Consider the following 27887-nt stretch of genomic DNA (forward strand, 5'->3'; position numbering starts at 1 on the left):
CTAAGATTTCACAGCTAGTAAAAGGCAGAGCCAGAAGGCAAAATCAGGCATGTAGGATACCAGAGAACACACTCTTGGCACTTCACTGCTGTTATCAGTTGAGGTGACTGAGTCAGTCACTTTTTGTTGCTTTTTCTCATATGGCTTTTTGAAATCATTTCCAAAAGAACCCAGTTTCCACCAGAAGCAGACACTGCATCTCCTGGGACTTTGTAGCTCTCCCTTTTCATTCTTCCTCTCACCTTGCTTCAGATTTTCCTTCAAAGTCAGGGCCGTGGCTTCCAGTTGTGCACTATATGACCTGCACAAGGCCACATGGCTGGAGAGTGAGGCAAAAGGGCCTGAAATGCAGCCTCTGCCTTGCTGACCAAGCCACTTTCCCTCAGGATTCTGCCCAAATTGAGGGCCACCATTTTCTATTTCACACAAAGGCACTCCATGGGTTAGGCTAGTTTCTGCTCAGATCTGAGTTGTGTCATAAGCAGTTTGCAACTGGACTTGCTGAGTTCTTTGGTTTTTAAGAGTTGTAGATCAATTGATACTAGTGTCACATTCACCTATCCCTCCATTCATTCATTTAAGAAGTATTGAATAAACTCCTATATCTGCTACATATTGTGCAAGATGATGGAAACATATGAGTGAATATGACTCCCATGGAGTTTACAGTCTAGTGGAGGAGACAAGGAAAAAGTAAGCAAAGTAATAAATACAGAAATCACAAATTATAGTAAGTTGTGCAAAGGAGAAAAGTACATGATCATGGGAGAGAAAGACAGGGATGCTCTACTGCTAATTGTGTGGTCAGGGAAGGCCTCTCCAAAGGAGGAATATTTAAGCTGAGATTTAAGGATAAGTAAGATATATCTAGGTAAAGAATAGAGAGAATAGCATTCTAACTCCAATTCACCATATTTATGAAGTATGGTGACCAGTTGTCCTGCTCTGCCCAGGACAAAGGGATTCCTGAGACATAGGACTTTTAGTGCTAACACTAAGGAAGTTCTAGGAAAGCTGTGATGAGCCAGTAACCCTAGCATGAAGGCTCTGTGGTAGGAAAGAGCTTGATGTGTTCAAGCGATGGAAAGAAACCAATAGTCGTTAGCTCAAGGTGCAACAGAGGAAAAGTACAAGTTGAAGGTAGTGTGCAGGCACTAGCCACATCATGCCAGGCCTGGGACATCACGGGAAGGAGCTTGGATTTTCTCCAAAGGAAAGCCACTAAAGGGTTTAAACAGTGGCATAACTTCATTTGAAGGGCATTTTTAAGTGATCTGCTATGGAGAAAATTGATTATAGAAGGATAAGAATGGGATCAAGGGGGAATAGTTAGAAGATTATGACAGTAATTAGGTGAAAGATGATGGTGGCTTGGATCAGGGTGATGATGGTTGGAGTGGTGAGAAGTAGTGGGATTCAAGATGTAGATTAAAGAAAGCACCAGCTGGACTCATGTTTGGCCAATGCAAACTGCCTTTTCTCCACAGGCCTTTGTCAAAAAGAATCAGCAGCAATTGCTTGACAAAACAGCTTCCTCAGTCAGTGAATAAAGTTTGGGGTAAAAAAAAATTAGAGTAGCCAAAAAGCTTAAATGGAACAGTTGGGAAATGAGATGTCTACAAGGGGTTTAGACATATTCCTGATAATCTAGAAGGCCATATGCATGTGTAGGACTGTGAAGATGCACAAAATTGTGCACACACTCAGGAAAGACCTGGGAAGGCCCTAATGTCTCACCTCTGGCTGAGTTTGAAGTTTTGTGTGAACAGGACGTGAAGACTAAGAAAAGAGTTGGCAGAGTGTTGAAGGCATGCACTGACATGTACACACAGCCACTCAACAAAGACTGGGAGATGTGTTGTTTCTATACATTTAAAACAATCTCTGCACAATCATTAGCTGACCACCAGGCTAATCAAAGAGAGACTTAAGGGGCCACACATGACAAATAATTAAAGACTTTAAATATTTGTTCAGAAAAGTCACTAAAAAACAAACAATAACCACCACAATAAAGAGCAACAAAAAACTCTAGCAAGGGGAGTTGTTGGAAAACCAGAAGACTCCAGTGTCATAAGAAATCAGGCAAGACTTTCAAGAAAGAGGAAATGTTTAACTGTATCACATGTTGGCAAAAGGTCATGTAAGATGAAGACAGGGAAGTGACCATCAGATATTTAACATGGAGGGCACTAGTGATTTCAATAAGAACAGTGTTAGTTAAGCAGTAGGATCTGAAGCCTGATTAGTTTGGATTGGAGGAGATAAAGAAAGGTAGACAGGGAGTATAGACATGACAGTTTCAGTTGACTCTTTTTCAGTAAAGACTTTCAGTCTGTATCAGAGATAGGTGAATAGTATGAAAAGACTGCTGGCTGTCTTTAGATCTTCCCTGACACACTCTTCACAGTCTCCATTCCACTTGCTACATCAGACTCAGAAACTACCAACTAGCTGGATGCCTTTTGGTTCCGGTCCTTCCCCTCTTTGCATCTTATTTTTGTCATTTGTAAAATGATGGGTTGGAACCAGGTTAACACAGGACAAAGTAAATTTCATGAAATACTAATTGCAATATTTGTTTCTTTGGTCAAATTTGACTAGAGAACACATGGCTGAACAAAGTTAAATAGATAATCCTTTTGCAGGACTTATCAAAACCTTTAATAGTCTAATGTAAATTTTGCATTCCTAAGGGTAGGATATAGTATGTAGTATGTCTCTAATAAATTTAAGCAAGGAACCCTTATTTCTTGGATGATCTGTAAACAGCCTGTGAATATAATATTCCAAACCACAAATATTGAGAAACACAGGATTTCTAAGGCCTTTTCTAGAGATAATCTCTTTCAACTCCTATACTAATATAAGTATAATACATTTATTAATTTATGCCCAAATCAGTACAAAGTATCAAAATTATTATAATAACGATGGCTGTTATTTTATGTATCCTTAGTAAGAATGAGTTTTTTTGTGATGTGCTTTACATGTATAATGAGGAGGAAAAAATCATCCTCCATACCATAAAAACAAGGAGGTAGATGGCAACTTATCTAAAAACTTAATGAAATTCTTTTAAGAAGATGTTTTCAAGCCTCAGCCAGACCCTTGCTTATTGAAAGAAAAGCCCAATGCTAAGCTTGGGGGTTAAGGGCTAAAGACAGTTGAATTGCTCTGTATTGGTAAAGTGGAAAAAAAATAGGTTCCTTTGTCTCTGAGAGAGGGAGCAGAGAAGAGGGCTGAGAAAGGCAAATTGAACAACTTGGAGGCGTGGCCAAAGGACTTTGAAGAACATTTTCAATTTCAAGCTGTTTACTATGCTGGAACAACTTCCTCTACTTCCCCAAGCCTTCAATAAAATATGCTGTGCACATACAGGCTTTGCAAAGTTTTGCTTTTGTTACTAATATGTTGGGGGTAGTAGTGTTGTTGTTGCTGTTGTCAAAATTAAAGAAAGGGTTTGAATTTTAAGTTTAGAGCTACAAAATTGTAAATGGGTTGTGCTATGAGAACAAGAACTCACAGGTGAAAAAGAGCTAGAGAAAGAGTGACCATATAATTGAAAACCCCAAATAAATTTGCAGACATCTTGGGGAGTGGAAATAGGAGTTTGAGTCAATTTTATCTAGGTCTTAAAGATAAAAAGACTTCAGCAGCTGATATCTGGGTTCTACGAGCAGGATCTGTCAATCCTCACAACTGACCTGTAAGGAGGATACTGTTATTTATTTCTACTTTTCACCTGAGGAAACTGAATCAACTCAGGCTCAGAGAGGAGTTGTCCACAGTCCCACACCCCGTCAGTGGCAGATCAGTTTGGCTCAAAAGTTCTTGTACTTAACCCCTTTATAAACTACTCCCTGAAAAAGACTGCAGGTGGAATGAGAGTGGATGTGAGGCAAGATTCCATTTGCATTCCGATATTTTGCTCATGGACTAAGCCACAGACACCCAAACAGCCAATGCATTGATCCTCATGCAGGCAGCACAGGAGTGCTCAGGTTTCCATGGCGTTACTGTGGCCATCACAGTGCTCACTATACATTGCCATATACTGAAGCCATTATCTTCTGCTCCAAAAAATAAACCATGTTCCGTACTATGCCTTTCTGCCTGTCCAATTCTTATGCATTCTTCTAGACTGAGCCACATGTCAACTCCTGATGCCCCGTACCAGAAAAAATTATAGTATGTATCATGTGTCCTTCGCCCCTACTAGGTGAGACACTCGTCCAATAGAAGTGATCAAGCATTGACCTCTGTATCTGCAGTGTCTTGCAAATGTGAAGCCCTTCCTGAGAAGTGATGACACCCACACCCACCCTTGCCTGGCCTCAGGTTTCACCTCCCCTGGACCCGTTGCACTGTAATGACGGTTGGCAGAAGGGTACACAGCCTGTTCACATCCTTTTTGCTTTCTGCAGACAGTCTTAGTGGGGCTGCAAGCAGGATGGAGACAGAGTGCAGACTGATTTTATTTCATTTTTAATCTGCAGGAGCCTAATTCTCTGAAATCAGCTCCTCAGCCTGAAAGGACAGCAATACCTCAAAATAGAAAGTCAGCCTGACACAGCCAAGTGTCATTATATTAATATGCAAAGCTACCAGTCAGCTAATCTCCACAAACCATTTGTTTCTTTAATTGCTCTCTTAGGACAAAAGTGAAAAAAAAATAAGGAAGATGAATAACAATTTTATTTAATTCGCCCTTTTCATTCTCCCCAACTCCACTTACTGATGCAGTTGTGAAGCTGGCAATTTTCAGCTTAAACTGTGTAACCACCCAGATTCCCCACCCCAACCTCCCTGACCCACATCAGCATCTGTCTCTTTGCATCTCTGAGTTCTGTCCTCTGATCCCACTCAGAGCAATGTCTTAGGGCTTTGAGCCTCAAGAAGATCCCCAAAGGGGTAGAGAGTAATTACAAAATGGCAGCAGGGAACCCAGTTTGATTCCTGCATTCCCGATGGGACAGGAGAGCGTCAGATTCAGAGCATTGCTTCAGGAGTAGCAGGTTGCGTTTGAATCTTGGCTCTATCACTTACTAGCTTTGTGGCCTTAAGGCAGGTAACTTGACTTCTCTGGGCCACAGGTGCATTATCAGTACAAATGGGGCAGGTTAAATCCAGGGGTATAATAGTACCTGGTGCATAGAGCTACTGTGAGGATTGAATCAGATCACGCCCAAGCAAGTAAGTACATGAAATAGAGTGTGGTGATCAGTTATGTTGGCTGCTATTGTAGCTGTGGTCTTTTCTTTTTATGATTATGTCACGTAACTACAAACAGCGTTTTCCTTCTCACTCACTGCACTGCCAGACCACAGGAAGCAGGGCAGTTGATGGTGTTTCCCATGGCAATTTGGATTGTGGCTAAGAAGAAAGGAAGAATGAATGCACCCAGATCTTTATTATTCCCCATCTCCAGTTTCAGGAACTTCTCCACTCTGATCCCAGTCCTCACCTCTCAGCAGCTGATAATTTTCTAGCAGTCTGTTTGGATCCCAGAATATCAACTTTGATCCCAACAAAAAGGCAAACACAACAGAAACTCTTCCAGAAAGGGCCAGTGAGCACAATGTATCCCTCCATGTACACTTGGAGAGTAGTGGAGCCTTGATAATGGAGCCCCAGACCCACCAGTGTGTTATGCCTTGAGCATCATGTGCACATGTGAACAAACCAGGAGATTAACAAAGCGAAAGTCAATGGAAACCCTGGAGTCTAGGATTATGCCTGAAACGATTCTATGGAGGTCTATGGAAGTGCCTTAAAGTTTCTTCTTAAAGTTTTTTTTTTTAAATTCATCCTTAGGAACAACCCTCGTCACAAGAATTGGCCGCCAATGGACTCAATAGTTTCCTCAAGTAGGAATCAAGTGGAAGCTGTAGTGCTCACTTCATCAGGGATGTTGTGAGGATTAAATCACGCAAATTATGTTATCAATAAAGGTTGATTTCCCACCCTTTCCCCCCCAACTCATCCCTAGAAAGGCCCTTAATAAGATCTTACAACAAGTCCCTACTTGTCTGTACTGGAGTCAGCAATCCTGGATTTGATTCCTGGGTCTATAATTTATGAGTGGTATAGCCACGAGCAGGTGGCTTATTCTTTTTCAGAGTCTCAGTTTCTGCATCTGTAAATTTGAGATAATGCCAACACTCACCTGTTCAGGGATTGAAAATTAGACTACATAATTTCCATAAAGAGTCCCACATGGTGCTTGCACGTGGTAAACACTCCATGAAAATTTTGTTTACAGTAAAATAACAGTCAACATTACCATTTGTTTTGTGTTCCTTGAAAATTACTTCTGAGATCCCCAAGCGCATTTGCACTTCCTTTCAGCAACTTCCTGAGAATTTCCTGTCATTTTTATCTGTGCCACTGTGTCCCTCTTACCAGCTCCTAGGTGGAGACAAGGGAGTCCCTCTATCACTGGGTCTCTCGGCTCTTACTGCTCTAAGAGTCATGGTCAACACCAGTGTTTTGGCTGCTGCCACAGATCTCTTAGCAATGTGAAATTGTAACCCAATCTTCCCACAAACGACCTCACTAGGTTTCATTATTGGTCTTCAGGGAGTTGGCTTAATTACAATTTTTAATGATGCACATGTTCATACAACTTCAGTATTAGCTGCCATCTCTTTTAGTGCTCTTTAGTATGTAATAAACATTATTCTTCACTGAAACAGAGATCCAATTTTTCATCTTCAACACCATTAGGATCATTTATGAACCTCTGATTCCACTGACATAAGAAGGCTCAGCTGAGACCTTGTAGTTGAGGAAAGAATGTTTTCTACCCTGATTCCAAAAAAGGGAACACACTCCTCAAGCCCACGAACTCCAAAGTAGGCAGCAAAGTGAGTCTTCTGAGCGGCAACATCGAATCCTGAAAGCTGTTTTCAGAAGAACCGGATGGGGACTTTGCTGTGCTACTCACAGGTAGCTGTGATATGTGAGTCTGGGAGAGATACATGTGCACTCAGAGTACGACATGTTCCATCTGGATGATTCTATACCATCATTTATGCACATAGGGCAGTGATTATTGAATTCAGTCCCTGAATCAAAGATACCTGCCGGCTAGAACCTCAGATCACGAAGAATCTGCTAAGCCAATTAACAAAACATGAAAGGCCAAGAAAGCAGAGCTATTCATGTGACCCCTCTGGACCACCAGGTTATTTGGTGCTTAGAGAGAGGCCCTTTTAGTGACAGTGTTGCATAAAGCTGGGAGTAGGACTTTTTTTTAGGGCAAAATTCACACAAAATAGAATTAACCATTTTAAAATGTATAGTTCAGTGGTATTTAGTACATTCACGATGGTGTACAATCATCACTTCTATGTAGCCCCAAAACAGTTCATTACTCCCAAAGAAAACCCTATATACATTAAGTAGTCACATTCTATGCCCCTTCCCCTCCCGTTCCTAGCTCCTGACAAACACTAATATGCTTTCCATCTCTATGATTTGTCTATTTCGGATATTTTATTTAAATAGAATCATACAATACGTGACCTTTTGTATCTGGCTTCTTTCATAATAGCATGTTTTTGAGGTTCATCCACGTTGTACCATGTATCAATACGTCATTCCTTTTATTCACTGAGTAACATTTCATTGGATGGATACAATGCATTTTGTTTATCTGTTCATCAGTAGACGGGCATTTGGATTGTTTCTACCTTTTGGCTATTGTGAATAGTGCTACTATAAACATTTGTGTACAAGTATGTTTGATATGTTTGAATACCCGTTTTCAATATCTTAGGGTCTATACTGAGAAGTGGAATTGGTGGGTCCTATTGGAATTCCATATTTAAATTTTTGAGGAACCACCAAACTGATTTCCATAGTGACTGCATCATTTACATTCCCATCAGCAATGCATTGGGGTTCCCTATCCTCCACAACTTTGCCAACACTTATTTTCCTTTTTAAAAAATTATAGCTGCCATAGAGGTTGTGAAGTGCTGGTTTGATTTACATTTTCTTAGTGACTAATGATGTTGTGTATTTTTCATGTACTTGCTGACCATTTATATATCTTCTTCAGAGAAATGTCTACTCAAGTTCTTTGTCCATTCTTTTTCTAGTCTTCTTTCCTTTATTTTTATGATACTTTCAGTTCTGGAGTACATTTGCAGATCTTGCAGTATTGTTGCATAGGTATACACCTGCCATGGTGGTTTGCTGCCTCCATCAACCTCATCACCTACCTCAGGCATTTCTTCCAATGTTATCCCACACCAAGCTCTCTACCCCCCACTATCCCTCCCCTAGCCCCTTAACCCCCCAACACATCCTGTGTATGATGTTCCCCTCCCTGTGTCCATGTGTTCTCATTGTTCGACACCCACCTATGAGCAAGAACATGCAGTGTTTGGTTTTCTGTTCGTGTGTCAGTTTGCTGAGAATGGTGGTTTCTAGATTCATCCATGTCCCTACAAAGGACACAAACTAATCATTTTTTATGGTTGCATATTATTCCATGATGTATATGTGCCACATTTTCTTTAACTGGTCTATCCTTGATGGGCATTTGGGTTGGTTCCAGGTCTTTGCTATTGTAAATAGTACCACAGTGAACATACATGAGCTTGCATCTTTATAATAGAATGATTTATAATCCTTTGGGTATATACCCAGTAATGGGATTGCTGGGTCAAATGGTATTTCTATTTCTAGACCTTTGAGGAATCACCACACTGTCTTCCACAATGGTTGAACTAATTTACACTCCCACCAACAGTGTAAAAGTGTTCCTATTTCTCCACATCCTCTCCAGCATCTGTTGTCTCCAGATTTTTTAATGATCGCCATTCTAACTGGTGTGAGATGGTATCTCAATGTGGTTTTGACTTGCATTTCTTTAATGACCAGTGATGATGAGCATTTTGTCATGTGTTTGTCAGCCACATAAATGTATTCTTTAGACAAGTGCCTGTTCATATCCTTTGTCCAATTTTGGATGGGTTTGTTTGTTTTTTTCTTGTAAATCTGCTTTAGTTCTTTGTAGATTCTGGATACTAGCCCTTTGTTAGATGGGTAGCATGCAAAAACTTTTTCCCATTCTGTTGGTTGCTGGTTCATGCTAATGATTGTTTCTTTTGCTGGGCAGAAGCTCTTAAGTTTAATTAGGTCCCATTTGCCTATTTTGGCTTTTGTTGCCATTGCTTTTGGTGTTTTGTCATGAAGTCCTTGCCTATGCCTGTGTCCTGAATGGTATTGTCACCTAGGTTTTCTTCTAGAGTTTTTATGCTGTTAGGTCTTATGTTTAAATCTTTGATCCATCTGGAGTTAATTTTTGTGTAAGGTGAAAGGAAGGGATCCAGTTTCAGCTTTCTGCACATGGCTAGCCAGTTTTCCCTACACCATTTATTAAACAGGGGAACCTTTCCCCATTGCTTGTTTTTGTCAGATTTATCAAAGATCAGATGGCTGTAGATGTGTGGCATTGCCTACAAGGCCTCTGTTCTGTTTCACAAGTCTATATCTCTGTTTTGGTACCAGTACTATGCTGTTTTTGATTACTGTTGCCTTGTAGTATAGTTTGAATTCAGGTAATGTGATGCCTCAAGCTTCGTTCTTTTCCTTAGGATTGTCTTGCCTATGAAGGCTCTTTTTGGCTCCGTATTAACTCCTCCTCCAAGGGATCACAACTCCTCACCAGCAAGGGAACAAAACAGGATGGAGAATGAGTTTGATGAATTGACAGAAGCAGGCTTCAGAAGGTGAGTAATAACAAACTTTTCTGAGCCAAAGAAACATATTCTAACCCAATGCAAAGAAACTAAAAATCTTGAAAAAAAGATTAGATGAAATGCTAACAAAAATAACCAGCTTAGAGAAGAACATGAACGACTTGATGGAACTGAAAAACACAGCATGAGAACTTTGCAAAGCATATACAAGTTTCAATAGCTGAATTGATCAAGCAGAAGAAAGGATATCAGATTGAAGATCAACTCAATGAAATAAAATGAGAAGGCAAGATTAGAGGAAAAGGAGTGAAAAGAAATGAAAAAAGCCTCCAAGAAATATGAGATTATGTGAAAACATCTAATCTACACTTGATCAATGTACCTGAATGTGACAGGGAGAATGAATCCAAGCTGGAAAACACTCTTCAGGATATTACCTAGTAGAACTTCCCCAACCTAGCAAGACAGGTCAACATTTTCAAATCCATGGTCTCTGTCTCTTACCACCTTTGTGATCTTGAACAAATGAAGTAACCTATCTGGGTCTCAATTTGCTCCCTTGCAAAATGGGTATGATAATAACAGCTACTTTGTAGTGTGGTTGTGTGAATAGTGCGGTTCATGGTACATAACAATTGCTCAATAAATAGGGTAGCATTTACTGTGACTATTTCATGGTTGTTACTGTCATCCTAAGATCATAAGGAAAACCTGGATTTGTTAATAAACTCTCCGGACAGCCGGATGAATTCCTCACAGAGCAGGAACTAGGTGTCCAGCAAATTTTGATCTGGACTCTAATTTCTTAATCCCGCAGGATTTCTGATCACCTGAATGGCTGGTCAAGGTCACAGAAATATTTAGGGGCAAAAGGATACTTTTGGTAACTGTCTTCTGAGATTTTTCAATCTATCTTAGAATGAAAGAAAGAAAAAGAAAAAGAAAAAATAAATACGTTTAGAAAATGTAATCGATTACCATTAATATTTCTACTGATTACCCTTATAATTAAAGTCAGAGGTCATTCTTTTCCAAATGTTTTTATTCCCGTCTTTTTCACTGGATCCTCTCACAGGCCACTAGGATAGAGGAATTCAGGTATTACCACTTTCCCACAAGACACCAGAGTTCTCTTAGGAGTTCCAAGATCAAAAAGTATTCTGATCATTCATGCCTCAGTACCTTTGTCCTTTCATTCATTCAACAAATATTTACTAAGTGAGTATTGTATGCAGATCACTGTTCTAACATTCTAGTTGGGAAGTGGGGTGAGTCAGGAGACAGAAAATAAAGAAATAGCAATATAAATATATAATGTCAGATGGTAATAACGCTGTAAAGAAGAAGAGGCAGGCTAAGGGGAATATAGCATGGTGGTGAAGCAGTCCCATTTTATTCAGGGGTGATCCAGCTGATGAGATGACATTTAAACAGAGACCTCATTTCTCATGACTCTTTTTCTCTCTTACTGTACTCCACTTCAGAGGATCTCAACCCTAATCGTTCCAACATCCTCTTTTGATAACAAGTGTTTTTAATGCCCCTTTGATTATCCTGAAATGAAATGTACAAATAACTTGCCTATGTATGTATTTTTAGATATCAATATAATGGCCCCAAATAACATAAAAGAAAAAAGGCAATAATTTATAATAAATTAATACATATTTTAATATGGAAATTCTAGGACACAGCTACACCTAAAGATATAATGAGGCAGTTAGAAGCTTTGTATCTATAATGAAAAATCATAGTGAAAGCAACAGCTCTAAATGCTGATTGATAGATGCATATTGTTGGGGCTATTCAGATACACAGAACTGCATTTCTGTCAGTGCTGTGATTTTTTCCCCCAAAATGGTAAACATTTCTCTTTTTTTATAATTTTGAAATATACAATGCATTATTATTTATTATAGTAACCATTCTGTCCAATAGATCATGGAAGCTTATTTCTCCTGTTCAACTTAAATTTTGTACCCTTTGATCAACATCTTCCATTTCCCCATCCACCAGCCCCTGGTACTCAGCATTCTACTCTCTGGTTCTGTGAGTTCAACTTTTTTAGATTCTACATATAAGGGAGAATATGAAGTATTTGTATTTCTGTGTCTGGCTAATTTCACTTAGCATAATGTCCCCCAGATTCATCCATGTTACTGCAAATGACGGTATTTCCTTCTTTTTAAAGACTATATAGTATTCCCTTGTGTATACATGTCACATATTCTTTATTCAACCATCTGTTGATGGGCACTTAGGTTGTTTCCATGTCTTGGCTATTGTGAATACTGTTGTAGTGAACATGGCGGTACAGACATCTCTTTGACATACTGATTTCATTTCCTTTTGATATATACCCAGAAACTGGATTGCTGGATGATATTTTATTTTTGGATTTTCTGAAAATACCTCCATACTACTTTTCATAATGGCTGTATTAATTTACATTCTCACCAACAATGCACACGGGTTCCCTTTTCTTCAAGGAACCCTTGCCTGATGAACATTTCTTGATAAAATTCCAAACGAAATGAAATATGGGCCAGGTGCAGTGGCTCAGGCCTGTAATCTCAGCATTTTGGGAGGCTGAGGCCGGAAAAAAAAAAAAAAAACAGCTGGGTGTGATGGTGTATGCCTGTAATCATAGCTACTTGGGAGCCTCAGTCAGGAGAATCACTTCAACCAGGAGGCGAAGGTTGTAGTGACCTGAAATCACACCACTGCACTCCAGCCTGGGAGACAGAGTGAGACATTGTCTCAAAAAAAAAAAAAAAAAAATGAACTATGGTTTTTCCTGTCCCCCCACCCTCCAAGTAGGGTCCTCCAATCATTGGAACAATTAAAAAACTAAAAATGCTCAGTTGCATTTTCAAAATGCCCTCTAGGGGACATTGATGACCCCTGAGCTCTATGGTTCAGCCCACTGATCTTGCTTCTTTATGCAAAGTTTGTTCCTACCTCAGGACCTTTGCACTTGCCGTGGCTCTCTGTCTGGAAGGCTCTTAGTGTGTGGATAATAGACTTTGGGGTACAGGAGTGGAAGTGGTGAGAGAGGTTTAAGATTCTTTCAAACAGTTCTGGGAGGAGATTATAGCGGCTTAAACCAGGGTAGAAGCGGTGGAGGTAGTAGAGCTGATTGGACTCTGGATACATTTTGTAAGTAGAGCAAAGAGGATACATGAAAGAGGTGGGCTTTGTGTTGAGTCTTGAGAGGATAAGAAAGTACAACAAGTATCAAGACAAGAAGGTAGGGTTGCACATAGTGTTCTGCAGCACACTAAGAAAGTCTTAAAGAAATGAGACTGGAATAAAAGCTGGAAGAGATAAAGGAAAGAATAGTCAGGAAAGACAGCATTATATCTCCTTCAAGGCCAAAGGGTCACTAAAACCCAAGCAGACACATTTCGACATTGAAACCCTCATAGGCTTTAGAGCAGGACTGTGAGCTGCTTGGCAGCAGCAGATCTGCTTCCTGCACCTATCACTGTGCTCCTAGCCCAGGGCTTACACATGGTAGGATGTTAAATGGATGAAATAATGTGTGATAGACCTTAGAAAAGTTAATCTTTGTAGAAAGAATTCTAAATGCAATTATATTCAAGATTTACAGAACATTTCAGTATCGTCCTAAACTTGGTTGAAAATATGAAAACAAGAAAAACAGTTGCTATATGAAATTAAAAAGAAAATTAACCGGGCATGGTGACACATGCCTGTAGTCCTAGCCAATCAAGAGACTAAAGAAGGAAAACCACTTGAGCCCAGGAATTCAAGGTTTCAGTGAACTATGATCATCTTACTGCACTTCAGCTTGGGTGACAGAAGGAGACACTGTCTCTAAGGAAAAAAATAAATGAAGCAATCAACGGTGGAAATGTACAAGAAACACACACTGCTTGGAGGCTAAAGGTGCTTTGCTACTTCTGTAAAGATTTCAGGTCTTTAAGTGCCGTGAAAGAATCTTCTGAGATGATCAAATATGTAGGAGCTCTACTTTACAATTCTTTCCTCTTATCAGATATTGACAAGGATTCTTCGCTTGACCAAACTATAGTTAGGTTACTTAATATTGTCCTTGGCTCATCTGTGCACTTTCCTGTAAATCCAGTTTTAGTAATGAATACTGATAAGTCAAGTTAGTAAGAATGCCACCCCCATCAGATTTGATATCTGATCACCATCAGTGTCTGATTGGATTCCTCATCATCCACTATCCCCTAAGGGATGTCTGATCACCCTGCCCTGTCTTCAGCAAATGCCATGTTAGGTCCGTTCAGCCAGAAACCTCCTTCCCCTTGATGTTTTGTTTTGCTTTTGTGTGTGTGTGTGTGTTTTTTTTTTCTTTTTTAATCTACTGACCCCCATCCTACTCCTTACCTATAAGTTTCCACTTACCCAGGTTGTACTCAGAGTTGAGCCCAATTTCTCTCACCTACTGCAATATCCCATTACAGCAATCTCTATACCTATCATGGTGGTCCTAAAATAAAGTCTTCTTTACCATGCTTTAACAGGTGACTTCATTGATACAGGAACTAAATACTAATAACAGAAATTGATTGTGAAACTCTATTGGACCTTAAGAAAAACTCTGTTCAGTGAAACTCTGGTCAAAAGTGTCTATTATTTTCCAGATTCATCAAAAGTAGAAGAAAACTGGCTGGTGACTAGATTATATAAATATAGAGTAGCGCTGCTGCCATGAGCAAAGAACTGGGTCTCGCAGTCTCACTTTCCTGAAATAGATCAAAATCTTCTTCTATGAAGTTTGCTAGCATTCCAGCAGGCACTTGAGCTGCAGAGGTCCTCTCAGCAACTGGACATGCTTCTTTCAGACTGTGCATAGCAGCTCCTTACCTTGGAACTTAAAGACCCATTGAATGATTTTTGGCATCCCCTCCATGCTGGAGCAAAGCCTACTGAACGCATGTGTCCAGGCCCCTCCCACTGCTTTCACTCTTGGTACACTATACCACTCCTCCCACCACCACTACCATCTAAGGGGACAGGAAAGGGAAACATATCACAGCAGCCTCTGAACCATAATATTTCCCCCATTCCAGCATCATGATTCTGGAAATATGTCCCCACAGCACAGGCTCATCAGCCAGTGAAGAATGAGAGTGACTTGACTGCAAATTAAGAAGCCTTCAGGGTTCAAGCCATATTCAGATGGGGTGAGTTGTAGGTGCATAGCCTTGTAAGTGAAGCCAGCATGGCACAGAGAAACCATCCATTAGTCAAGCACTCCAGTTCTCATTGCTGCTGCTACTTCTTAACCACAGCAGAGAACCTATGTTTGAGATTCCATAATTCATTCATGTTGGCCCTGAATTATAGGTCCACCACATTAAAGATCAGAAGTGCTCTCATTCATGTACATAACGAACATTTTTTAAAAATTATTAGTCTATTATGTGCTAGACTCTAGGGATATAACAGTGATACAGGCAGACTTGAACTCTCATAGAAGGGAAAGAAATGAACAAGTGTGATGAGTACTGTCAAATGGCAGGAACACAGTGCCACAGGAGCCCAGAAAATGAGGATAACACCTTGCTTAGAGTTCAGAGGAAATTGTTTTGAAAGAATGAGGCTTAGGCTAGGCCCTTAGAAGTGAGTAGGATTCAGGCAGGTGAAGAAGTGGAGAACAATCACAACATGTTACTATATGGGGTATAAAAACAGGTCATAAAACATACTAATTCCAAATTTGTAAAGAACTCTCTCTATATATGGGCTTGGAATAAAACATCCAGGAATACATACTTCAAATATCAATAGTGGTTATCTCTGAGTAATAGTACTATGAATTATTTTTTAGTTTCTGCTTAATATTCTGTATTTCCTAAAATTCCTACTAACAGCATGTTTATATCCATAGTCAGAAAGTAAAATTTGATCTTACGTAAAGCAAACCTGTCTCAGCCCCAGCCACTTCAGCCCTGATCCAGTGACTGCGTCCTCTGAATTACATCCAAAGAGCTCTTCTCTGGGCCCTAGTGGCCAGTCAGAGAACTACCCGCTCACAACTGCTCCTCAATTTCAGGCTTTTGCCAGCTAACTCACCCCTGGTCCGTTAATGGAATCCTCTCCTGGGAGCTCCTACGTAGCTCCACATGCTACATCGATCATCCTGTCACCTCTCCAGTCTTCTTACATTTTCTGAGCCCCAATTTCTTTCAACAGCTCTATTTTTCTTTCATTCCCTTAGAATTGCCATCAGATTCCACCAGCAGGCTTGTCAGGGAGACTGCCTGTAAAGTAATTATTGAATGCTGCAAACATTGTTAAAGCCTATTTTCCATTATGAGCTCTTCCAGTCCAGCCAAAGAAAGCTACTCTCAAGTCCATCCATATATGATTTTGAAAATTTTTCTCTATAATCTGTGGGTCCCTAAGTGTATTCACTCATTTCCTCATTGTCTTTTCCAGCTAATACTTCACTTCTGAGGCAGTAGCAAATTTGAAGCCTCACTCCTGGTTGTATGTGATGCCACAGCCACAGACAAGAATGAGACCAACCTCAGGTTCCATAGGCAAGCACTTTGGCATGTGCAGAAGGTGGGGTACCCCTCCTCCATTTCCTTTTGCAGGCCAGGACAACCCACAGTCAACCATCCCAATTCTCTGGTTTCAAGCTGCACTAGCGTGTCTGGGAAAGTTGCCTGGAACCTAGAGGGAACAGGTAGCAGCAAGGTGGAGACAACAACATTCCTCTTGCTGGCATATCTCCCTCCATATGCCCTCTCCCTGGTGCCAATCCCTGGCACTTTCCAAACCCTATGTTTGACAACTGCACAGTTGCTGAGCAATTAAGCCTAGTCATCTCAGAGAATTTGCAAAGGGGCAGAGAAAAATGCTCTCTCCTACTGCTCAGGCTGTGCTCTGAAAGGTTCTGTGGAATTATTTCATGGGAAGCCAGAAGGCAAGAAGGGACATAATATTAAGTGAATTCTTCTGTAAACTACTCTCAAAGAGTTTATCATAGAATCAAAGAGTCTTAAAGTTCAAAAATACTTCCATAAATATTTTCACCATGAATTATGATACTAATTTGCTGTCTCTGAAAGATAGGAACAGAGTTATGGTCTGTTAGGCACTCTCTTGATAAACAGAGGTGTTTATCAGCCTTACAGCTAGATAGTAGGAAGCTACTTCAGAGTCCAAAAGATAGATAGCCCTAATGATATCTACAAGCACAATGAACTGTAGCTAAGTCATCCAAGTCAAGGTTTACACCCTTCATCTGGTAGTATGGAGACACAGCATCAGTTCTCAGTAGTGTTAAGCCCAATTGACCCCTCCCATCTTTCAAGACAACCCCCTTCCACCATGGTCTTGTCTAGTCTCAATTTCCTTCTCTTCTCCAGCAACCCTTGGGGATGATGTGGAAAAGGAATTGGCCTGAATAGAATTGTTCATACAGAGAACTGACTGCTCCAACTGAAACCTCATGACTTTACGCCAAAGTGTAACAACAATTCTGATTTGTGTTCATGATTGGTGTTCTTCTTTCTTTTACAAAAAGGGAAATTGGAGCTGGACATGGTGGTATGCACCTGTAATCCTAGAGCTTTGGGAGGTCAAGGCAGGAGGATTGCTTGAGCCCAGAAGTTTGAGACAAGTCTGTGCAACCTTGTCTCTAAAAAAAAAATTAGCTGGGTGTGGTGACACACGCCTGTAGTCCCAGCTACTGGACAGGACAGGTTGAGGCAGGAGGATCACTGGAGCCCAGGAGTTCCAGGCTGCAATTAGCTATGATCATACTACTGCACTTCAACCTGAGAGACAGAGTGAGATCCTGTATCTTAAAAAAAGTGGAGCGGGGGCAGAATTTACCTCATATATGTACTTAATGTTAAATTCTGCCTCTTAAAGTAGTAAGATTTAAAATTTTATTAAGCACTTTTGACCAAGGTATTTTAAATACTGGCTGGTACATACAGCAGATTCCTTTTAGATCTGCTAAAAGCAATTAAAACCAAAATTGAAGAATGACAATCTAAGGGGGCTGGCTTGTGACCCCCTACACTGGCTTTCCCAGTAAGTCTCAATATTTCAAAGTGTATGTGGGGAATTGGAGCATGAAGAAGGAATGTATCGGAATCTCTGAAGAAGGTAACAGAGGTAATGTGTGGAATAAAATAACAATATTCCTATGATTTAAAAATATCTACTATGGAGTGTAAACCTCTGAAAAATCTTCCTGACTGGTAAGAATGCACAGTAGATACAGTAAAAAATATTACCGGAGGACTGAGTAATAAAAAAGAAAGTGAACATTGCCTAGCCTGGATTCATGCCCTTGATACAAGGAGAACAGTTGAAGGCACTGATGGGTCAGCACAAATCAACCTTACCACTGGAAACACTCTCCCAGATGCTGCCCCTTCTGCTTGCTAGAACACTGGCAGGGCAAACTTCCAAGTCCAAGTGAGCCAATGGAACTATAGCTATACTGTGTTAGTCTTCAGGGCAAAGGCTGTCTTTTCCACAACTCTAACTTCAATGGCTAGGGTTCTGTCTAGCACATAATAGCTTCCCAGTAAATAAATGTTTCTTATATAGATACATGGTAAAAAGAAATATATAAAATATTGATTTTATATAAATGTAAATTTACATCTTATATAAATACACAGTGAAAGAATAAGACATAAAGTGGATATGCGGCAAATCCATTTTATATCACGTTTTTGCCCTCTTAGTGCTCAGTAAAACTCATTTAAAGAGCAACAGAGATATGGCAAGAAAATGTGGTCCACTGTATTTGATCTATCCAAATAATACCGGTTTCACTTGAACAGTGTCTTGAACAGTAGCAGTATAGTACTCAAGAAACAAACATTTCTTGTATGAATAAATGCAGATGAGATGTCAAGAGAAATACACACTGAGAAAATACCTTACAAATAGTAGACCCAAATCAATGCTTAATTGTCTGTCAAAATGGAGCAGTGCAATTAAGATAAATCAAGTCCATTGAAAACAATACTAAACTGCTTTCAACAAGAAAAGGTGGACTGCATTCCCAATGCTTACATAAAGTTGAATATACTCAGTATTTTTTCCTGTCTGTAATCCATCAAAAAACATTGCAAAATCATTTCAGGAGCCATATTATAGCCAAAGAGCCAGTGGGGGGAAAAATAGCTGTTGGGAGTGAAAGGAAAACATCAACATCTGTTTGTATTTTCATGTACAATAATACTATTTTCTCAGTATGAAGTCCAGTTTATATTACTTGCATTATCAGACCAACCAGACTTTTAAAGAAATAATCAAATGAAAGGTGATTTGTTTTCTTCCAATGTAGGTATTTACATATAACCATTTGCTCAATCTGAAGAGCTTCCTCATTTCTCCTCTGTACTGTGGGGCCATCTCAGAGATGGTTTGCATAAGTAATGCATTTATTTACTAATCTTCAAAGAGTCTCTATTTTTCCTGCTTTCCCACTGTAGTCATTAGGGGTCACAACCCTGCAGGAAATATGGGCTGCCATGGTAACACAAAATGTCTGCTGCTGGGCTTAGCGTAATTCCTCCCTAATAGAAAAACAACGAGCAGTAAATCCCATCTTTGATAAACTGGTTTATTGTTGTTCGGAGCCTCTACCTGGGAGGTTGAGATCCCCCGGCGCAGTTTTAAATGATACAAATGCAATCCACATCTGGATTGATTTTTGATTTTATACAAGGAATGGGGTAAAATTATACCAGGCCAAGTCAAATTCCTTGTCACATTTTAAAATCATTGATATTGCACTCAGTCAGTTGTCTGTTGGGTACATTTATCAGATGCTATGTATCACTGTGCTAGGGTCTGGAAAAAGCAAATCACCTCCCCAAATCACTTTTAATCCCCATAAAGAACTACAAATAAAATGCACCAACTTCATAATTTTCAACTATTTATTAATGATAGCTATTTTATTAGTTTACAGTCTTGTGGACTGAAAGGGTGGTGAGCCTGCTTAGGGCTAAGGGATCCGACATGAGAGAAGGATATTCTAATATGACAAAGACAAATCATATACAAAAAGAAAAGTCTCCCCTGCTTATATTTGGGAACAAAACAAATGCAAAGTAAGAAAAGGAAGGCCTACTACTCAATTATTTTGTTCTGAAAGGGAAGTGTTAAAAAAAATCCTGAAAGCAGCAATGATTATGTAAATAAAATTACACTGCAAATGTTAAAAATCACAATTCTTGTCAAAGTATATGTTCATCAAAATGTATGCCTTTGAGGACCAGTCACGTGGTCATGCTCTTAGACAGTGACAAGGAACATTCATTGAAGAGATGATGATTCTTTTCTCAAACAACTCTGTTTCACTCCTAAATCTTGAAGGCTGACTTGGAATCTGCTGTTTGCTTTTACTGCTTTTCATTACACCCCAAAACATGTACTCTACTCCACCACCTAGGCCACTGGCCTTACTGTTGTCTGAACATCTTGTTTTGTCTCTACATCGCTTCACACACTACACCCCTTATCTGGAATGGCTTCCCCTTCCCTGTGTCACTAACCTGCTTCATTCAAGCTCGATGAATCCTCTGTGGCCTATTATCATACCTTTGGGCATTTAATGACAGTCTGTCATATGTTTTGTTTGCCAATTATTTCCTATATACAAGAAAATTGTAAAGTTCCTGAGAGCAAACATGAAGAGTCTCCCTGGTGTTTCATTGGCTCCCACACCCTGATGAAGCAGGCTCCCATAATGGAGAAGCCCATGGGGCAAGGAACTGAGGTTGGCCTCCAGCCAACAGCCAGCAAGGAACTGAGGCCCTCAGTTCAACAAATCTCCAGAAACCAAATTCTGCCAACAACCTCATAAGCTTGGGAGCAAATCCTTTCCCAGTCCAACTTTCAAATGAAAGCCCAACCGTGGTCCACACCTTGATTGCAGCCTATGAAAGACCCTGAAGCAGAGGACCCAGCAAGCCATGCCTGAATTTCTGACCCACAAAAAAATGTAAGATTAACAAATGTGGTTTTATCGTAAGCTGCTAAGTTTTGGGATAATTTGCTATACAGCATCAGATAACTGCTACTATAAACTAAGCCTCTAGCCTTATAGCAAAGCTCCATAAATACCTATGGAATCAGAGTTATGTAAAAGTGAATTATACTTTTAGTACATTCTCCAGTGAGTTAAGTGTTTGGGGGAAATAACATCACACTTCTTGTTAGATGAAGGCCAGGAATATTAAATGGTTCTCTAGGTTAGCTACCAATTTCCAGAATATGGAGAGTGACGATCAGGGCACCTATTTCTCATTTACCCCTTTATGGTGTTTACAAAATACTAATAATATTTGTTCAGTTCACATAAGACTTTCTTACAATTGATCTCGTGTGTGGACCCAGTTTACTAGCCTCTGCTTTTGATAAGTCCCCAATGCTAATGGATCTAAGTCAAATTTCTTAATCTGTTGTTCAAGCCCTTTCGTAGCTGGACCCAAACTTCCTCCAGCCTTGTCTCTCACCACATCTCCTTTTCAGCCCCATGATAGCCAGAGTAAAAACACAAATCTCACTAGGTTCTTCCCATTCTTAAAACCCTCCAATGACTCTATTGCTCTTAGGACAAAGAGTCTGCACAGCCTGACTCCTGCCCACCGCTGCAGCCTTACTTTGTACTACCCTTTCCTGAATGCTCTCCTCTCTAGTTGCAATGGCCCACTTTCATTTCCTTGGACTGTGTTCTGTCTTGCCACAGCCTTTGAACATGCTGTTACCTTGTCACCTGGCTAGCTCCTATTCATTCTTCAGCTTTCACCATAACATCACTCCCTCAGGGAGGCATTGGCTGATTTTTCTGACCAGGTCAAGCACCACATTTTACATGCCCATGGCACTGTGTATCTCTTCTTCCCAGGTCTTGTCATGCTGATTTTTGTGACTTATTAATGTTAGTCTCTCTCAATCACTGTAATGGCAGTTCCATAAGTCTGGGCCTTGTTCACTGCTGTATCCCCAGCACCTGGCACATATTAGGTACCTTATCTCTCTTTCTCTCTGCCCACATCTATCTATCTATCTATATCTATATATATTTTTAAATAATTTATTATTTTGAATTGGCAGATAACATTGTATATATTTGTCATGTACAAAATGATATTTTAAAGTATGTATTCATTGCAGATTGACTAAACCTAGCTAATTATTTATGCATTACCTCACATAGTTATCATTTTGTGGTGAGAACTCTTAACATCTACTCTGTTAACATTTTTCAGTATTTTTCATGTATTGTTATTAACTATACTCACTATGCTGTATAATAGATCTGTTGAACTTGTTCCTCCAATCTAACTAAAATTTTGTAGACTTTGACAAAAAATTATCCAACACTCCTCTACCCCTCTTCCAGCCTCTGGTAACCATGATTCTATGCTCTACTTCTATGAGATCAACTTTGTAGACTTCATATATTAGTGGGGTTATGAGGTATTTGTCTTTTTGTGTCTGGCTTATTTCACTTAACATAATTTCCTCCAGGTTCATCCATGTCATCACAAATGACAGGATTTCCTTGTTATTTATGGCTGAGTAGTATTCCATTTTGTAACAATATACATTTTTGAAAGAAATGTTGAACAGAAGTCAGTTCTCTTCTTTAAACTTCAATTTCCTCCCCCATCTAGTGAGGGAAAATGTTCTATTATCTTCTCCAGTCTATCTCATTTGTGATTCCAAGTTGGATAACATCCCCACCTTCAACCTTTCTGGGCCACTTCACTCCATTCACTGAGACTCTTGAAATAAGGGGCAGATCCTTGGTCCACTTTTTTAGTTCTAGAAACTGAACATTAGAACTCAGCAGAAATAACAAAGAGTACAAAAGTGTTTCCCTTTTTGCAGTCAAAAGAAAATCCAAAGAATTTTTAAAGGATTCCAATTCCAAATTGATGAAAATATATGAGCCATTTGTTCATTAGGTTGGTTGTGTATTTAAATGCGATTTTGCCTTAGGAGCTGTCTAAACCTTTCCTGTGGTTAAAAAGTACTTGTGAGCACAGCCTCATGTACTGATGGCTTTATCTCAATGGATGCTCAGTAATGATATTTATCAACCCCTTCCAGAGGGTACCACTGAGAACAGAGCTTGAAATGAAAACAGAAACGCAACTTTAGGTCATAAATTTCTATATTGTCACGTCTGGAAGAACCTGAGAGATAATCTGCTCCAACCTCTGTACTTTACAGATAGGAAAACTAAGTACTAGAAAAAGAAAATAACCTGCCCAAAGTCACAAAGATAGTTAATCTAGATTTCAGTGCAAAGGTGGGACTAAAACTAAAATTCTTGACCCTCAATTTCTTTGCTCAGTGTCATTCCCTGCTCTCTCTCTCTCTCTCTCTCTCTCTCTCTCTCTCTTTTCCTCTTTTCCTCTCTCTCCTTACAAAAAGCTGATTATTTTCTTCTGGATCTGTTTCCACCTCTCAAAAAGTATTTAGTTGTATGCCTTGTATTTAGGAAACATTTAATCAAATGAATGCTAAAAAGAAACAAATAGTTAAGGACCAAATCAATGACTATTATGGTGAAGAAATTCAAGAACTTTCAGGAAAGAAATACAGAAAACTTCACCTCCAACTCCTCTCCAATTCACAAATTCTGCAATTACATAATCGGCATATAATTTCCTCCATAAAACTTCTATTTTCCTCCTAAAAACCATCACATTTTTACAAAGCCAATTGCTCCATCACACCAACCTTGAAGTGTGTGCAATTCAAATTTATGCCTCAGCAAAATTACAAATTACTACATGTCATGGACCTTTAACACTCACTCAAACATACTTGAAGTTGTGAATGTTATATCCAAAAATGCCCATGGTCTACTGATAGTTTAAAATGACAGCCCCACCAAATCCAGACAGGTATTTGAGTTACTGGATTGAATTCAAGGGAGAGACCACATTATGCCAGTGTGAAATTTGGAAAACTACTGGTCATAAGTTATATGTGAAAGCAGAGAATATATTGGGTAGGTCTAGAAATGGAAATGTAAAGACGACCAAATCTATCTTGATCATGGAAGAGCCTTTTCTCCTTATCCTGGAAATGCTCCCCATCCTGGGTGCAAATGCTCAGTTCATTGCTTCAGGACAAATAGACCCCAGTGAATTGAGCATTTGTACCCAGCCCTGTGTCATGCTATACTGTGAGTATTTATTTATTTATTTATTTATTTATTTTTTTTATCATTCAGCAAGTTTTGTTCCTTTATTATTCCTAGTTTTTAAAAATAAATTGTCAACCAGACTGTAAACTTATACTAAATACTAAAATACCTTAAATCTGATATTAGATATTTAACAAATACAAGAAAAGTCACAAGTGAAGTTTTTCTGACCTCCACTACAGTTTTGCAGGAGGCAGAATATTTCATAGGTTCATTAGTTAAGCAGCTTATCTCTCCTAATATTTCCCCACTGAGCGCATAGTCAATTATCAGATAATCTTTCTCCTCTGACTCCAAGATTTCATCAATCCTCAAACCTGGCTTTGATCTTTCAAGCTTTACCATGCCTGAAATAATGATATAGATTCATTTGGGCTCATCACCTTCTTTAAATATATCATTTCCACGATCATATGTTACAACTTTGGCTGTTTCCTGAATGAAGTTTATGTGATCTTTGTCTTTATCAAGCCATGGAATATGATATAGGACTTCTTCAATGGTAAGAGGCCTGATAAAATATTGAGAATCAAGCACCTCTCTCTTTTTGGCCGTGATTAACTTATTAATTTCAGCAGCTTCAGTTTTGTGAATAATTCCTTTTAATCTGAAAACCTTAACAATTTATCTAGCCATATTGAGCATAACATTAATTTCCTCCTTTGTTTTCATGGTGACAGCAATTTCTGGGTGATCGTACTCTAAGTAGCCTAGCTCCTTCATGGCATCTTCCATATTCCTTATCACTCGCTTTAGTAACATCTGTTTAATCTGTTTAGAACTTGTAATCTGATCAATTATAGTCATTATGTCTGCTTCGCCTTGGACATACCCTTTTAGTATTGCATACCAAAAGGTCAGCTGATGACTCATTCTTTTATCTATTATCTGCAGCAACCTTGGTGCTATGAGCTTGAAAATGCATAGTATACGAAGAAACAGAACAACTTTTATAAAGACCTTTGCTCGAGTCACATCAGAAATATACTTAGTGGTGTCTATTTCATCAAGTATTATATCTAAGATGCCAATTAATGTAATTGCTGATTCAAACAGGTTCCAGGCATGTGAAAAAAAAATCCTTCCTCATTGCTGCTATCTTAAGTAGTGCCTCTAGAATATAATATATAAGAAAAGAGTAGTTACCGAGTTTTAATTCTCTGCTGTAGATTTCATTTAACCAGGATATCCAAGAGATTACAATAGGAAATATACTCGTTAGTACCACAAGGTATCCAATATACTCAAATTCCTCAGTAAATACTATTTTATGGCATATACGAAAAAAGAAGTATCTTGATGGGATCCCTTGTTCCTTTCTAGTATTATACACCCAATTGAGCAGTAGTTTTCTAGTAAAGGTAAGTGTTTTTTTGCTTTCAGAATAATTCCTTATTGTCTCAAGACTCATATATTCTCCCTTCTTCTCACCAACACTTCCTGCTGCACCTACCAACACCTGCACAGCACTCTGGGACAGTCTCATCCCTGTATTGTCTCTGGTAGCTTGCTATTTGTGCCGACAAGAGACGCCTGTTGGCCAGCTCCATTGCTTCAATGTTAAAGGTCTCATCTATTTCCTTTTTTACAGTGTGGACATTTCACCTTCTGATGTTCTGTTGTTTCTTCTTGGCTCAACACATAGGAGTTTTTGAGTACAATTGCTTTCTCAACCATGTTCCAATCAGCATTAGCAAGATCTTTGTCAAATTTAAGTGCAGAGGCTGCAGACTTGGTTAGCTCTTGAAAGTGTTGAAATGTGTAACAAAATGATTTATATTTTGTTGATGTGACATCACGAAGACTCAAGAAGAAATGCTTCAGCTCCTGCTTTAAAACTTGTAGAATTTAGAAGAAGTCCCACAATGGCCAGAGTAAATATTCCTGACATTCCAACTAACTCACCTAAGGTTTGGTTCCTTTCACTGTATAGTCCTTTATTAAAATCCATAATACTAGTAAATGTAATTGATGATAGAACAGAGGTCATCAGACTTTCTCCATTAATTAAATTGGTGAGGCTTCTAGAAAGCCCAAGGTCTCTTATAGAAGCTGCAGTTAGCATGGGATCTGAACTCACAAGGATAGCTGAAAATAATAACCTTGGGGTGGGCTCCAAAAATAATTTATTTACAGATGCCAGATACCAAAGAACTAAGATATAATTAACCAAAAAGCCAGGAACTGTAATTAAAAGTACCATCCGAAGCCTCAGGAGGAGTACCGGGTGTTGTGCAAGCGAGAAGCGGGAGCCATTTCTCCCACAGCCAAACAGCCCCTACTGTGAGTATTTATAACAAAATATATTGACTTAGTCCTTGCTTTTTCAGAGTTTAGAGTCATTAAGGAGTCAAGGCAAATATAGTAAAAATTGATAAATATCAGTGCAAGGGAATAGAGGATATTTAACAACACTTAGTGGAAAAGAAGGCATTTGAGCAAGGGAGGATGAGATGGGCTGAAGAGGACTTGGAAGAGTCTGTGAAAAAGCCCAGAAATGAACTAGGGTTTGGCCATAGTCACCCTAACCATCAAAGAGAAACCCAAAGAATTTTTTGCCTGTGTTAGGTTTTATTTGTTTAATCTCTTTGGAAGGGAAAATAATCCCTAATATCACACAGCAAGGGGATTCATGCCTAGTGGAGGCTCAATAGACCCCTATTTAGAGAAATAGTCATTAAAGTATAACTTACATACCAAAATGTGCACAAATGGTAAGTGTTCAGTTTGATGAATTTTCAAAAATTGAACACATTCTTGTAACCAGCACCCAGATCAAGAAACAGAACATGACCAGTACTCCAGCGACACCTTCATTTCCCCTTCCCAGTCATGGCCTCCCCTACCTCCTACGCTGACCATAGGTTAATTGTTTAATTTTGCTGGATTTGGACTTTATAGAAATGGCATCTTGTAGGATGCTCTCTTTTGTGTCAGGCTTCTTTCACTCAACTTTGTATTTGGGAGATCTGCCCCTGTTATTGCATGTGACTGTGTACATAGACCATTTGGGAAGCACAGTTTCATGGCGGTTGCATGGTAGTTATCATGTGTCAGGAACACATGAAATCATCCACTCATTGCTCCTGGGAACAATCAAATGGAATATTCAACAGTGAAGAAATGAATGAAGCAAGGGGAAGAAGAAATAGACAGGGCTTCTATAGCTGGGTCCTCAAGGAAAATTGGCAATTAGGTGAAAGGTAAAGGGGATAAGATGTCTGAGTGGCAGACCTGATTGAGATTAACATAAACCATTAGGTTAACCCAGAGACAAATAGGAGTGGCACTTGAAATTTACATAAATGTTATACCCAGCTGCAATCAAGTTTCTGTAGGAAGAAGAAAATTGACAAAAAAACCTTGTAACCCAAATTGAGGAAAAACAATGGTGGCCCTAAATTGTCTTTGTCTGGCAGAAAAGCTGAGGAGAGAAGGAAGATTTGAGGAAAGATTTTTGTCTAAGTTGGTACTGAGATAACCAATGGACCATGGAGTTTAATGCCCCTTCCCCCAGTTTGGGGGAAGAATAATGTATGTACCCCAACAGTATTCCTGCAAACCATTCCCTCCTCCCGGGTTCCTCAGCCTTTCTGAGCAAGAGAACACAATTTTCATTCAATAAACATTTATTTTTTTGAGCCAAGCACTGGCCTTGGTGTATGGTGCAGAACTAACTTGGTCTCTGTACTCACGGAACTTACAATCTGTCCAGGTAGGCAGCCAGCCACTACCTAACACTGCAACAGCGACACAGCACAGCCTTAAACCATAGCGCATCCCTCTGAAAAGTTTTTATACCAGAATGAAAAGCTGCCCCTGTCATCCTTAGCACTCCTCTCCACTCCATCCCTATGCAGGGGATCCAGTCTAGGGTGAATATTACACAGCCTTCAGATCACTCCGTGTGGCCCCTCTTGTGCCTTTTAGGAAAAAGGGACCATTTCCCATGACCTGCG

The 27887-nt window shown here is 39.4% G+C and overlaps 1 pseudogene; it reads right to left on the reverse strand.

Moving 5' to 3' along the window:
• LOC101032701 (solute carrier family 9 member C1-like) lies at positions 1-27708 on the reverse strand (annotated as a pseudogene).
• Positions 27709-27887: the final 179 nt, after the last annotated feature.

Source organism: Saimiri boliviensis, chromosome X (assembly GCF_048565385.1).
Source record: "Saimiri boliviensis isolate mSaiBol1 chromosome X, mSaiBol1.pri, whole genome shotgun sequence".
NCBI classification, from domain to species: domain Eukaryota; kingdom Metazoa; phylum Chordata; class Mammalia; order Primates; family Cebidae; genus Saimiri; species Saimiri boliviensis.